Here is a 14602-nt window from a genome sequence, read left to right as displayed (position 1 = left end):
AATTCTTTCTTATCAAACTCAACTCAAACATTCATTATGCATATGTATAACATCAATTTTCCATCATATCCCCCCATCAAGCATGCAAGTCTCCCTCTTCTTTAATTGTTCTTGCTTTGTATCCACACTCATAATTATCATGCTAATTAATTTTCATGAATCTATCCTTTCTTTGCTTGCCATTCTAGATGTATACTGCTGATAAACTTATCATCTTTCTTCTTTTTAGTCTTAGAGGTAGATAAGTGCTTTAACACCAAAACATCTGCACTTACATCATGCGAACTGTAGCTATATATTCTACTTTTTTAAATTTTCATTATAGCTTGGTACTTCACTCCTTAGAATTTCTTTGTGCATTGTGATGATTGTGTTTTATTCAGTTTCTTATATGCTGGGCAATGTTCTACAAGATGGTTCTCTTTGGAGGTTAAAGCCCAATCCAAAATTTTGACAATCTAATGACCGTCGGGGACTTATAGCTAGAAGTACTAACACAACTGGAGTTTTTTTCTGCTGCAGTGAGGTAGGGCTTGTGAAACCTTGCATTCATGGCCATTGTTTTGTATACACTTCAGCTTCAGTGGGTGGCTTTCCTCATTGTGTTCATTCATGGAGATGGAGTACAGGACAATTTGCGCAAATCTCTGTGTTCCTTTTCTGACTTGCTGGATCCAAGCTTCACACCTCTTGCCTTTTTCTTCGGCAAATAAACAATGGATCATATATATATATATATATATATTGAAACACTATGGTTTTCAAGTACATTGCTTGTGCTGTCCCATAAGGCCATCTCAATAAGCCAACATTCTAAATCACTTTCTATCCATGGTAGATTTGATGTCCATCCACATAGTTGTATCAATGCTATGAATATTTTGGAAAATTGCTGAATTTGTCCTTCAAGGGTAATGGTTTCTCTTTACCCAACGTGGTAGGAAAGCTCTTACCAAGAGGTCCAATGGAAGAAGCCCACCTCTATATTTTGCATGTTTTCTAGTTTTTACTGTTAGGACTGGGGAGAAATTCTTTGTACACCACCTCCAATGGAGAAAAAAATATACCACTTTATGGGATTGAACCACAAAGCATAATTAATAAGAGGATAGATATTTAATATAGCTCAACTTTTTTCTCAATTTTTTCTAACCAAAATATCTTTTTTTTTTTCTATTTTGCTTAGTCAGGAAGTCATAGATAATAATAGAACGTCATATTAATATTATGATATCTTATTGCAATCCTATGATATCGTGTTGTATCCTATAAATAATTATTGGGATATCATAAAAAAACTAACAGGATATCATAATAATATTATAACATCTCGTTGTAATTCTATGATATCGTATTGTACTCTATAGACGATTATTGAGATATCATAAAAACTAATAGAATGTCATAATAATATTATAATATTCTATTGCATTCTCTGAAAAATAACAGAACGTCATAACATTAGAAAAATGGCATTTTAGTCAGAAAAAATTTAAGAAAAAAAGCTAAGTAGTATTAAATATTTATTTTTTTATTAATTATGCTACATAGTATAATTTGATAAAGATGGTGTTTTCCACCGCATGCAATCGACAAAGAATTATTCCAAGACTGAAAAGACTCACTTTTAATGGGCTTGCGCTCAATTCCCTGATCTCAACTTGGGCCATGACAACGCTCATGGTAGCGGCCGACCAGCAAGGTCCTCAGGGCTTTGTGGGCCAGTGATGGCCCACGATATGCAGCTTGTGGGACAAATGGTCAGGCTCATGCCCGACAATTGTCTATAGAGCTCTTCTCTTCTTTTCTTTTTTTTTGGGTAATAGAGAGTGAAAATTCACTACAGTCCACCACTTGCATCTGCCCTTATCAAGGAAGCAAGATCACTGGGAGAGCTGTCGGTCCAAATTGCTTTTGAACACTTTATACTTGCATGATTGGCTAGAAGATCTGCAACTTGATTGGCTTCATGCACAATATGGCGACAAGAAAAAGTTGAAAACTGGCGCATACAGTTCTAATGTATCGAAGTACTGGATGCTGAGAGGATTTGTTGCCATTATCCAAGCTACCATAGTTTGAGTTTCCTCTAACACAATTTTGTCATTCTGAAAATCTCTTATCGCCAATCTAAATTCATTGATAGAGCATTTGAGTTTAGGTTCCACACAAACTATCATGGGCCATGAGGCCGTCAAACTGACAAATAGAGGCGTCGTGCGTGCAGGCGTGGCCTGTGGCTTCTGGGCCTTGCCGTTAGTTCCTAAGTAAAGGTGCAATGGGAGAGAAAGAATCAAAGTCCCTTTTTGTTACAAGAGGTCCACAATAGAAGATATAACTAGGGCTGAAATCAAATGGAATATGGATTGGATACTAGCATATCTATATCTATATTTATTTTGTCTAACAAACACAAACATAGATATGGTTATTATTCGGATACAAAAATTCATATCCATATTTATTTTAAATAGATACGGATACAATTTGGATACTAAAAGCATAAATATATTTACTATAAGTTGGATAATTAAATTTTGTGACTACAGAATTAAAGATATTAGACACTAAAACCCGTGCGATGCACGGGATAACAAAAAAAGTGGAGAGTATATGAAAGAAAAATTGTATATTTTGTTAAAGCTAAATAGAATAATAATTGAAACTAATTAACTGGTTTAATATTGAAAATGACTGATAAATAATTCTTTCTCCTAATGATGAATATAAATTTTTTTATTAAATTATAATAAATAATGTCAAATACTCAGAATGTCACTTATCAAACTCTCATAATGCCACTTGTCAAAAGGTCATCAATTTGGCCCTTCCTATTAAATTATAATAAATAATATCAAATACTCAGATTGTCACTTGTCAAATATTCAGAATGTCACCAACCTGATCTTTCTCTTTATATATTATATTTGATTACTAAATAGATCATAAATTAAGTTAATAGTATATTTACATGATCGTATACTTTTTCTAAAAATTAATAAGTATAATATAAAATTATATAAGATTACAGATAAATTTGGATATTCAGATATAAATCGGATTGTTGTCTATGCATATCCATATCCATTTTTCTTTGACGGATACGGATATGGATATAGATATTAGTTAGATTCTTAAATTTCTATCTTTTCTTTAAATTGATTTGAATATAAAAATAGATCCAAATGAATATTATCTATACCACTTTCACCTTTACTTATAATCCTCCAAATCTGAATTATAAGGATCAAGTAAAAAGGAAGCCCAAGATAAATTTATTTACTTACTCCATGCATTTGTCCATTTTCACAAAATTAATTAGAAGCAAATTAGTGCAAAATGATTTAAGAATTGAATAATAAGGTTCACTTAATGAACTCATAATTATGATAGACTTCTTCTGGTTTCTAATTCTTAAATTTGATTTTTATCATGCATCATGTATGCTATTTTTTCACAAATCAAACTAATTTTTATATTTAAGTCATATAAATAAATAAATAAATAAATAAATAATGATTGAATAAATAATTCTTTGCTGCTTCAGATAAATTTAGATTGCATTTGGTTCACGATAGAAATTGAAATCGGAATAAATTAGAATGAGAATCAGATTGGTCATATTCTTCGATAGATTTAATTTGTGATTGGAATTGGAATCAGAATTGAAATTGAAATAAAATTTGAGCTAAGATTGAGATTAGGAGGATTAGCGCATTCCCATTTATCTATGGAATTGGAATTTGAATGAAACTTTCTCCAACCAAATAGTTAGAATGAGAGTTGGATGATAATTGAATAAATTTTTCTGAATACTGGACCCATCTCAAATTTTAATGGGATCCATCTAGCAATATCTTATAGAATTTGGGATGGATTTGAAATTTAAAACTAAAATTCAAATAGATTGGAACTACCCATAAGGTAGCTACTATCTGAACCGAGTTATCTAAATACCAACACAAAACCTGAGCCATCATCTAAGCTTTCCTATTGAGACTTCTGAGGAGGGATAAAAGTGATACGGATTATATCTGTTTGAATTCATTTTCATATCCGAATTAATCTAGATATTGGCAAAGATTTGAGGATCCAAACTAATATCTATATTTGTCAAAAAAAAATAGATATGAATATGGATAGACGACTAGCTAATTCATATCAGAATATCCGAATCTATTTATAACTTTATATAATTTTATATTATACTTATAAATTTTTAAGAGAAATATACAGCTGTATAAATATACTATTAACTTAATATATTATTTATTTAGTAATATTTTAATTCTGCAGTCATAAAGTTTAATTATCTAACTAATATCATAATTATATCCATAATTTGAGTATTCAATGTATTCGTATCCATTTAAAATAAATATGGATACGAATTTTTGCATTTGAATAATATTTATATCCATATTTTATTCGTTAGACAAAATAAATATGGATATGGATATGCTGATGTCCAATCCATATCCGATCCAATTTTAGCCCTATGAAAAAAATAGAGAAAATATTGGGGCAAACATAGAAAAAATCTATGAAATCAAAGAAAAGATGGAAGAGGTAAGATCTTTTCCCACATAGATTGATTTTTTTTTGGGTCTTTTCACTTCCTTTTCTTTTCATTTCATTCTTTTTTGGAGATCTATGGGAACGACAATACCTGAGGGAGATTGGAGGGATTTCTTAAGCTGCAAAACTTTCAATCTATGGGGTTTTGTTCTTGTGATATTTTGGTCAGATGGGTTGGGGTACCTGGGGTTAGGGTACTCGGGCTACATCAATTCTAAATAGGATCAGTTTGGGGTTTTGGGTCAGCTTTGTAATTGGGCTTGTGATGGCTTCGGGTTGGAAGATTTTGAGCGTGGAAAAATTTTTTGTGCACCATGGGTGGTGTAGCAAAATTCGATGTAGAGCGTACTATATTGTCCGATTGTCCACATAGTTATCACTTTCCAACGCGCATTTAATGTCTGCAGATCGTCTTTTTCGTTTAAAAATTTTGCATGATGAAAATACTTCCACTCTTTGATTATGATACCTTTTCACAAAAATTATGACACCTCTGTTCTTTGAAAAAAATTATGACATCCCTTCTTAAAAAGGTATCATAATTTTTGTGAATGGGTATCATAATTCTTGTGAAGGAATGTCATAATTCTGTGAAGGAGGAGTGCCATAATAATTTTTATGAAGGAGTGTCATAATTTTTTCGAAAAATAAAAATATATCATAATTTTTAAGAAAAATATTTTATCATTCAAAATTTTAAATAAAAAAATAAAATTATAAATATTAAATATATATTAAAAAATAATAATTATATAATTTAATAAAATAAAATGATATATTTACGTCGAATTTTTTTGTACCGCAGATGATGCATAAAAAATTTCTCTTGGAACGTGTTCGGATACGGATAGAATAAATTTTACGGACGCTGCATCCGTTTGGAGCCACTCATTCCCACCCTATTCTAAAGTCCAACCCTCCTCATCCAACTATGCCCTGGATTTATTTAGAGAGAACCAAGCAATTCTAGTACGACACGAATGAATCAAATGATCAGCAGTTTTGGGAATCCTCAAAAGGCAAGAAGGTACTTGGCGGCCAGCCCAGGGGAGAGGTAGAATCTCGTAACCGTCATCCCCATGGCAGTCTACTTCTCATTAGTCTCAGCTTTATTTTATACTACTTATTGTGATGCAATACATTGGTTTTGGAGGATTTCATGCTCATTTTTTTGCCCTCACCTCTTTGTTTGATTCCTGGTTAATGCTGCTGAAGGTTAAAGGTAATTATTGATGATGTGGTATGAGTGAAAGAATGCAGGAGAGTAGAGCTACAGTCTGTACCTTTCTTCACTTCGAATATGTGTTTCAATTTCTTTGGAGTGGGGTAGGTTCTTGTAACGAGTTAGGACATGAGCACATCCAACATTTTGTACAATTACTTCTAATAAGTTGCATGGTCTACGTTGCAGTAAGAATTTTAATACATTTTAGCAAAGGACAAGTTACATAGGATTATGGTAGAAGTTGCAGACAAGAAATTTAGCATTCAGAGATGTTGCTTCTTTTATGGGCATGTTTGGATGCTTGAATCCTGCACCAGAGTGATACAGTGCACAGTTGGGCCGGGCTGAAGGAACTAGATGCTGAGAAAGGAAGAAATGGCTAGGATTAGAGGAGACTTCTGATAAGTGAACTCCAATATTTTGGGGGATGATGTGATTTTTAATAGATGATTTCCGAGTTCTGTCATCCAAGAATCTTGGGATTGTGGAACAACAGGCCTACCAATTTTGCCTACTGATCTCATTCACTTCTTCCTCTCCCATTGTGTGCTGAAGACTTGCAACCTTTTTGAATCATGTTATCTGCTTAACTCACTTCATTAGATTGCTTTACATGGTCGGTTTGATTAGCCTGTCACTGTTAACGTCCATGATATCTACACATGCATTACTCAGCCTGAAAAGTTCCATGGTAAGAAACTAGATATCTAACATTATAAAGAAATGACAAATACTCCGACACCGTTCTTCAACGATATCGATAAAAATCTGAAATTTTATTTACATCATATGATGCATGTCATTGAGCACCGAAGTGATATGTTGTGGTAGACCAAGATCACAGCTATGCTGTTCTTGAAAGAACTGAAATTACCTCAGATCACAGTCTCAAAGGGAAAGAGGAATATATACCATATTTTCATATAGATACGTTATATACATTGTGATGACCAATACTGAAAAGAGCCAAGCAAAGAGATATTGTTTGGCTTATAATGCCACATCCTAATTACAAACTAGTCGAGCACGATTATGCTCCCACTAGGCTACACACTGCTTTTAGTTTCTGCATTGAATTACTGAAAGCTATGGATGAAGGGAAATGAATCACCTCATGAGGTAACAAGGTCCTGAATTTACCTTCTCAGCCCCTTTTCAAGTCATGAAGGGTCTGCATGATGGTAAAAACTGTCTGCATGAAGGTTAAGACTAGAAAGCAAGAGCCAGCAAGGACTGATATGCTTACGCATGGGCTGCTGAAGTAGTTCCTTCTAGCTTCAGCCATCCATCTGTTCGTTCTGCGGGAATGATGATCTGTGACTTTTACAAACAGGTCATGCAGATAATTTTGCCTGGAAGCCACGGGGCCTCGAGGGCAGATCCTCCTGAAGAACTCGGCCACCCTCTTATCAGAGGTCATGTTGTTTATCACAACCCCATTCAGGTGAAGCAGCCTCACATCTTCCTCACCATGCATCAGACAGTTGACGAATGCTACATAGGAAGTAATGTAGGATCCTGTGTTGGGAACATTGTGCTCGAAGGCGATGAGGTTGCGGATGATCGGGGCGGTGGAATTGTATATGTGCAATTTGGGCATCTCCAAGAGGCCATTATGGAAGGTTACGTCCATGATGCTACTTGCATTCTTTTTCACCCTGAACTTGACCCCGGACTCCTGCAGCTCTGTGGCACTGGGGATCCATGTTGGTCCATTACTGCTGGATGAAGGGTCTTCTGGATCCCAACCATCAGAGCCCATCATTTGATCATATGCAACAGGAGCAACAGACAAGTGGAGCAGATGTAGTAAATGCTGGACTTCCTCTGTTGATGGGGCTGGCATGTTGTTCTTGGGCTTGCATAGATGTAGATCATCGAAGAATTTCAGTGCTAGATCGATCAAGGAAGAAGGCGGCATGTCGAAGGGCTGGATCAAGTCAAATAATGCCTGGACAACAAAAAAAGGAATCTGGTTCTCAAGCTTGAGCAAATCAAGCTTGACTTCATTTAACTTCTGCTTATCAATTAGTGGCCTCCTTTTCTGCTGTGCAATCTCTCTGAACTTGATACTTTTGTCTGCCTGTTCCTTATCATCAGACTTCTCTGGTTGGCTTAGGAGGAGATAAATGATGAAGCAGCCATCACGCATTAGCACCTCCGAGAAGTGTTCGCTGTCCATAAGGCGGGTGTCTTCAGAGTAGCAGCTCCGGGCCTTGCTCTCCAACTCCTTCAGTTTGGCAAGGCACTTTGCCTTCAGCTCCTCTTCTTCCCCTCCATTTGGAGCTAAAGAGAGCAAATAGCTGATGCAGTCTGGCTTGTGAGCTTCCATTTCTCTAAAAGATAGTCGCTTATGGACATGATGGTATGGACCTATAGGAACAAACACTGGTTCATAGGCTTTCTTATCGTGAAGTCTGGTGTTCCCAGGGACTCTATAGATGGTGCACAACTCATCATGCTTCCTGGAGGCATCCCGGTTGTGCTGCAGGCTTAGCCAAATCTTAAATGCCTTTTCTAAAAATCGGTCGATGGCTTGTGGTGCTTCTCTGCTCGAGCTGCTCGGTTCTGGACCTTGCTCTTTGCTCATTTGCTGCATCCTTCTACCAGAACCTTGCTGTTGCTGGAGCCATTCCTCGATCTTCAGTGATATAGCTTGCGATAGAGCCTCTAACATTTCTGCCTCCATGTTGCATTTGATTGTTCTGCAATGTTTACCATTCACTTGTCTGCCATGTTCCATGACTTTCTCCTTGCCTTTACGTTGTGGGCCTCTGCTCGAACTGGATTGGCTTAGTTCTTGGACTTGTTCTCCATGTTGCTGTCCTCTGCTAGAAATGTCTAGACTACCTGAAGCAGACTGCAATTTAAAAAAAAAATATCGAAAGAACTCATGGATCAGTTCTGGATCTTGAACTTATTATCTGTCAATCCTGGCAAAAGTAAAAAGAAACTCCAGTCATCATAACAAAGCCTCACCATGAGGAGCTACAACATGTAACTTGTGTTTTTTTTTTTTTTTTTCTATTTTCTTCCTGTTCTTTCTTAAGAAACTCTAGTCATCAAAACAAAGCCTCACCATGAAGAGCTACCACATGCAACTTGTGTTATTTTGTTCTATTTTCTTCCTGTTCTTTCTTATTCCTTTAAGTATTTTTTTCATGCTTGATTTGTCTGTCTTTCTTTCAGTACCTTTGAATAGAAATTGAGTTCCTTTCTTTTTAGAGGACGGTATGCGACTTTTCTGATGTTGATTGATATCTGAATTTGCCCTTTCATGCTTCATTTCTTCTAGTTGCCATGTCAAAGTTCAACGAAATTTCCTATTGAAAATTCGTTGCACTTGCTCTGCTCGTGTGTTTAGTCAGGCTTCCTAGTAATTGCAGAGTGCAAATTTCTTGGTATGCTTTTTCTGAATAGCAATAGTTCTAATGTCTATAATGATGTTATAACGGCCATTCTACTTTGTGACATCTTTGTCAAAAAAAAAAAAAAAAAAAAAAAAAAAAACTTTGTGACACAGACATATAGCATGAGGAGTTTTGGAGCTATAGTGGTCAAACAATTACTATAAAGTTTACAGATTTTGAGATATATCAACAATGTATTATTTCAATAAAAATTGTGGTAGTTCAATATGAAACATCCTGAAAATAAAGTTTGAAGACATAATGTTATTATTATTATTTTTTTAATGAATACTTTGATCCGGGCAATTTTATCCGAGAATTTAAAAAAGAAAGAAAGAAAGAAGAACCTGAGGGAGTGAAACAGATAAATTAACATGATGACAGCAAATAGCATCCAGTGAAATGCAACAACTGAATACTAGTGTAATTCTTTTTTTTTTTTTTTTTTAAAGGTCAAACAACTGCCCATTATAATAGCTCAAAGCAGCAAACCGGTTTTAGGACATGACTACACTGGAGGTTGTAAAAGTCATGTTTTGATGTCAGAAAACATGCAACAAAGGAAGCACTTTTAGCTGTTTTCTTAATATCATTACAAATTTTGTGTCAATGTTTATTGTAGTCTCTAGCTCAAATTTTATTTGAACACTTACATTTTAACCTATTATTTTTTTTCCTGTCGTCGTCAATGACTTTGAATTCTCTCGCTCCAAAAAAAGAAGTCAATTTGACTTTACAAATGGAAATTGCTTATCATGCTTAAATTGTAAGGAAATAGTTTCTCAAGATGTTTGATGTTTTTGCTAATCTTCCACAGGATGCAAGGAAGAAATATGTTATGAATTAATCTTGTTCTGACTATGAACATGCTATAGTTTACCTCTCCTTGTGAGCTTATCATCTACAAGTACTAGAAAACAAACCCTTCTCAGGCATGCCACAATTTTTTTTATGATTGAAGATCGGCGCTCTTATTTTTATTACTTCTTTGTGCCTCCTTTTAGCCATCGCCACTATTCTCCTTAATATTTTATAAAAAGTTCCTAAAAAAGGGGAAAAAAATCTGAAATGACAAACATATTGTGTCCCAAAAGATATGGAGATTACAGGACATATGTAAAGTTGTAAAGTGGGAACAAAAGAGTGTGCAGTAATTTCTTCAAAGCAGGCTGCAAGAGTTATCAAATTCTTACTGGAAAAACTTGTTGATGGCCTCTTTGCTTCTCTTCATTGGAACCCCACGGTTGGCCCAAGTGAATCACATGCTCCTCTCCTTTTTGTGGTGCTCCTATGATGACCCTGTTTTGTTCCACCACTTTGCTTCCTGTTTGGTGCTCCATTTCCCCTGAGTTGGACCCCTTTGTTCCAGTTTGGCCTACAAGGGCTGGAACCTTCTGGCTTGATATGTACTCCCAAGGTCTGGAAGTCATTTATTGGATGGATAGCTAGCTTAGTTAATATATAAAGAGAGAGGAGAGAGAGCATGGTCTCTAGACTAGGAACTACTTCATGTATCTATATATATACATATATATATATATATATATATATATAGAGAGAGAGAGAGAGAGAGAGAGAGAGAGGAAGGGATGGCTGAAATACCTCGGAAAGAACTCATGGAGTCAATGCACTATACCAATGAAAGTGACTAAATGCTCCTCATAAGCTATCCGAGTCATTTTAGATGGGAGACAATATTGTAGACTTACAAAGTTTCAACATATTTTTGGGCACTTATCCATCGTTGGTTCAAAGATTCTGGCCACAGTCTGCAAGAATCCGCGTGGTGGTTACATGGGAAGTGGTTGTACAACTAGTCAATTACGTGAGACTGAACTTTTATAAATTTGTGATGGTGGAACATTGCGTGATTTGACCGAGTTTCCACACTATTAGAGTTGGCTCAGCCTGTGGTTGGTTCAATTTCTCTAAGCATGTTTGTTCCAATTGTGACATTACCTATCTCTCTAACACATAATGCGAAAGGATTGCAGTGGAGGCTTTATCTTGGATGTGTTCCATAATAGTATTTTATTTGTAGATGGCTCCAATTTTATGCCATTGTTTATGGATTGTAAAGTTTCTGTGTGAAAGAGAAGCTCCCATAAGTCAAGCGTTTCATGAAGGAGTCCATTTAGCCTGGTCATTGATTATGTAGGAAAATACTGGAGAAGCATCCGTGTAATGGACTACTGGTAGAAATAGTCCACCATCTCATCTCATTTCCTCGCTTTTATCCGATGCAACTCATTGCGTCCTTATTGGGTCACTACAATACCTCATTTATTGAGGAAATGATATTTATATCCAGCATTATGACCTACCTCTGGAACAACTTCTGTTGTCAAAATTTAAGGCATGATGGAGCTAGGCAGCCTGAATATAGATTCTCAAACATATTATTTTGAATGAAAGGATGAACCGTGTTAATATTTTCTATTTTGTTTTGATTTTATCATATGTCTCCAAAAAAATTTATATTATTTTGTTTATTGCGGTCAATCCTCTATTGCGCTTGATGTGGTTAAGAGCATCTGCAAAAAAAAGTCTACACTGATCGAAATTGTGTCCGACGGAGATCCTTCGATGTTTAAATCAGTGGGGAGTGGTGAATAACAGAGAAGAATATTTGAAATGACAGTCTCGGCTCAGGATTATCTTATCAAAGCTGTTCATTTATCTCTCTTTTATAGGTGATTCAAATGTAACCGTCGAGTACGCGATCTCGCTTTTTATGACACTAAATTATCGGACCATAATCATGAAGTTAATAGGCTGTTTATACCCACTAATGACTGTGACATATAGTTGATAACTATTTATAACAGTTAGATGTGTAGATTCCGACCTTATGTGATCATGGTAAGATAAACTGACTATATATCGATAGATCCGAATGAGCATCGATCGATAACTCTGATATGCCAATGAATATCAGTCGGATATTAACTAAGTCATCGTGGTTGTCTGTTGATGGTTGAGAATAGCCGACTGTCGGTCGGTCAACTGATTGTGGGTCAGCGTACTGTATTCATAAGACCGATGTAGAGTCAGAGTCGGGGTCGATTGAATTATCCCAACAGTTGCCCCCCACTCTCAAGTCCAAGGTGGTCTGACGTGTATATTGTCACGTAGTCTATCACGTTGGACGAAGGGAGTTGTCACATGCTGCCTCGAGCCCCGACTCGGTTGCTGGTATTAATGATTTTTTGGAATACGAGAGATCTTCAGTTATTTTATTGTTTCGATAGTTATGAAATCATTATTGGGCTGTCATTTTGGGAAGACAATTCGACGCTCAGAAAATTCGGACGATTTGATTCTGACTAATAGATCTTGACCACGTGTCCAAATACTATTGGCTCTGAGCTGTTCATGCAGATAACGGTGAGGTGGCATGATCTGAGAGTAGGTATGTCGAACCATCCGATCAATGATCGATCTTGATGTTGCCACATGTCGACATCTGAAGAGATCCTGATTTCATCCGGACCATCAGGGGGTCCTATATGTATAAAGTTGCTTTCATCTGAATTTCACTTTTGCATTTGTCGCTTCTCTGCAATAAAAGGTTATGCTGGAAGATTGTCTCAGTACTAGGAGTTCTCGGATCTTGTTTCTCGCACCATCCTTAGCTTCAGGTCGAGTCCTTCTTCCTTCTCTTAGGGTTTTCTCTCCTCTTTTTTAGTTTTTCATTTTTGATGGCCAGTAAAAAGGCTTCTTCTTCTCGAGATAGTTAGTCGGGAAATCCGACCGACGAAGCTCCCTCCGATCTGAAAATGGAAGCTTCTTCCTCATCCGAACCCAATATTGAACGGTTTCGGAAACAATATCGTATTCCGAAGCAGTATCAGTTTTTCGCTCCTGGTCTGGATGGTCGGATGAATTTTTCTTCTCCGAATCAGGTTGCATTTTATGTCAAATACCTTCGGGCCGATCTTCGATTTTCGATTTTGGAGTTTATCCAAAATCTTCTTGATTACTATGGCCTCTGTCTTGCTCAGCTGACTTCGAACTCTGTCCGACTGATCATCAATTTCACCTTATTGTGTCGGTTTATCTTGACTGAATCTCGTCCTTCTCTCTTTCGATCTTTCTTCGTCCTTCGTCCTCATCCGAAGGCCAAGGATTGATGGTTCTTCAACCCGAGAAAGGTCTTTCTTTTATCACCAGTCTTCCATCATCCATTTATGGATGGAACAACTAAATTTTTTTTGTCTCTTCTTCTTTTCTCTGGGGCTTTCCTTCGTGCTAAGATAATCTAAGAACTGACTCCAACGAGAATAGTCGGATGGAGGCCGATGATCAGGAAGATTTTCTCCAACTGAAAGACATGGCAGTTCCACTGCAACGAAAGCTGATGACCGAACCAGCTCTCTACGATGCTGGACTTAGTTCGATCACTTCTTTAGGTATAAATAGTCGGTCACTTTATTTTTTTATCTATTTCTGAACTTTATGCTGATATCTTTATTCTGATTGTAGCTATGCAGCCAAGGATACGAGTGTCGATTGGCGATATCCGCTCGCACGCTGACGACGGAATCCGACATTCCGTCGAAGATAGTTATTGAGCCAGTCTTGGTGTTGCCAGCCACGACAATGCTTCTTGAGGTACCGTCTGCTGAAGATGGGATGGCAGGAGACAACGGAGCTACAGTAATACCATCGATGGCTCCATTAGTAGAGGTTCGGATCGGGGTGGGAGTCGCGGCCGAACCAAAGCAGTCTGCGGCTACACCAGTCGTTCCTCCAGCAAAATATTTTTGAGCGCAGTCGAGCACCGACTTTCCGACGATCTCGATCGCTTGACCATTGACCGGGGATCGAGGGAAGGCACCGATGACGGGTCGTCTGCGGGCCTTCCAATACTTTTCGACATCAGGATCTCTAAGGGTGAGTTGGCCTTGGTTAATTTGGCATTGGCCAGATGGCTCATCGAAGCTATCCTTCTCTCGACTGATCAGGAGAACAGAAAGAATCAGACTGTTGTCGAAATATTTTCTTCTTTCTATCTGATGATACTCGAGGTAAGTTTTCTGACATCTCTTCTTTTTTTATTTTTTAATCTGATCTAACTTGATCTATCTTCTGCTTTCAGTGGGTGCACGATATGCACACTCTAGAGAGCGGCTATCGGAAGATCTCCGACTTTCGTAGGTCTTGGATGGATAAGGTAGCGGCCATCACCGTTGAAAAGAATACTGTCATCGAACAACTTCAGACGACAATCGAATAGGAGAAGGAACTTTAGGAGCAGATCTCCTGAATGACAGCCAACCTACAGTCCTCCAGAGCCGAACTTGATTAGGCTTGCCAAAATATCTCATCCCTTGAGTCGCGGATCAAGAGTAAGAAGCACTCCATCCATCGGCTATGGAGAGAGAGG

General features: G+C 37.0%; 1 long non-coding RNA gene across 3 annotated transcripts; it reads left to right on the top strand.

The window, feature by feature from the left end:
* Window positions 1-5451: 5451 nt before the first annotated feature.
* LOC105057405 (uncharacterized) lies at window positions 5452-9027 on the top strand. Of its 3 annotated transcripts, none has more exons than XR_012136856.1 (2): window positions 5452-5632; window positions 7137-9027. It is a non-coding gene; the product is annotated as an uncharacterized lncRNA (long non-coding RNA). The 3 variants fall into 3 exon arrangements; XR_012136855.1 differs by having other exon boundaries at window positions 6952-9027; XR_003802566.2 differs by having other exon boundaries at window positions 5794-9027.
* The last annotated feature ends 5575 nt before the right edge of the window (window positions 9028-14602 follow it).

Source organism: Elaeis guineensis, chromosome 14 (genome assembly GCF_000442705.2).
Source record: "Elaeis guineensis isolate ETL-2024a chromosome 14, EG11, whole genome shotgun sequence".
Classification (NCBI taxonomy): domain Eukaryota; kingdom Viridiplantae; phylum Streptophyta; class Magnoliopsida; order Arecales; family Arecaceae; genus Elaeis; species Elaeis guineensis.
The sequence above is the reverse complement of the archived record's forward strand: the minus strand, read 5'-3'. Positions and strand labels throughout refer to the sequence as shown.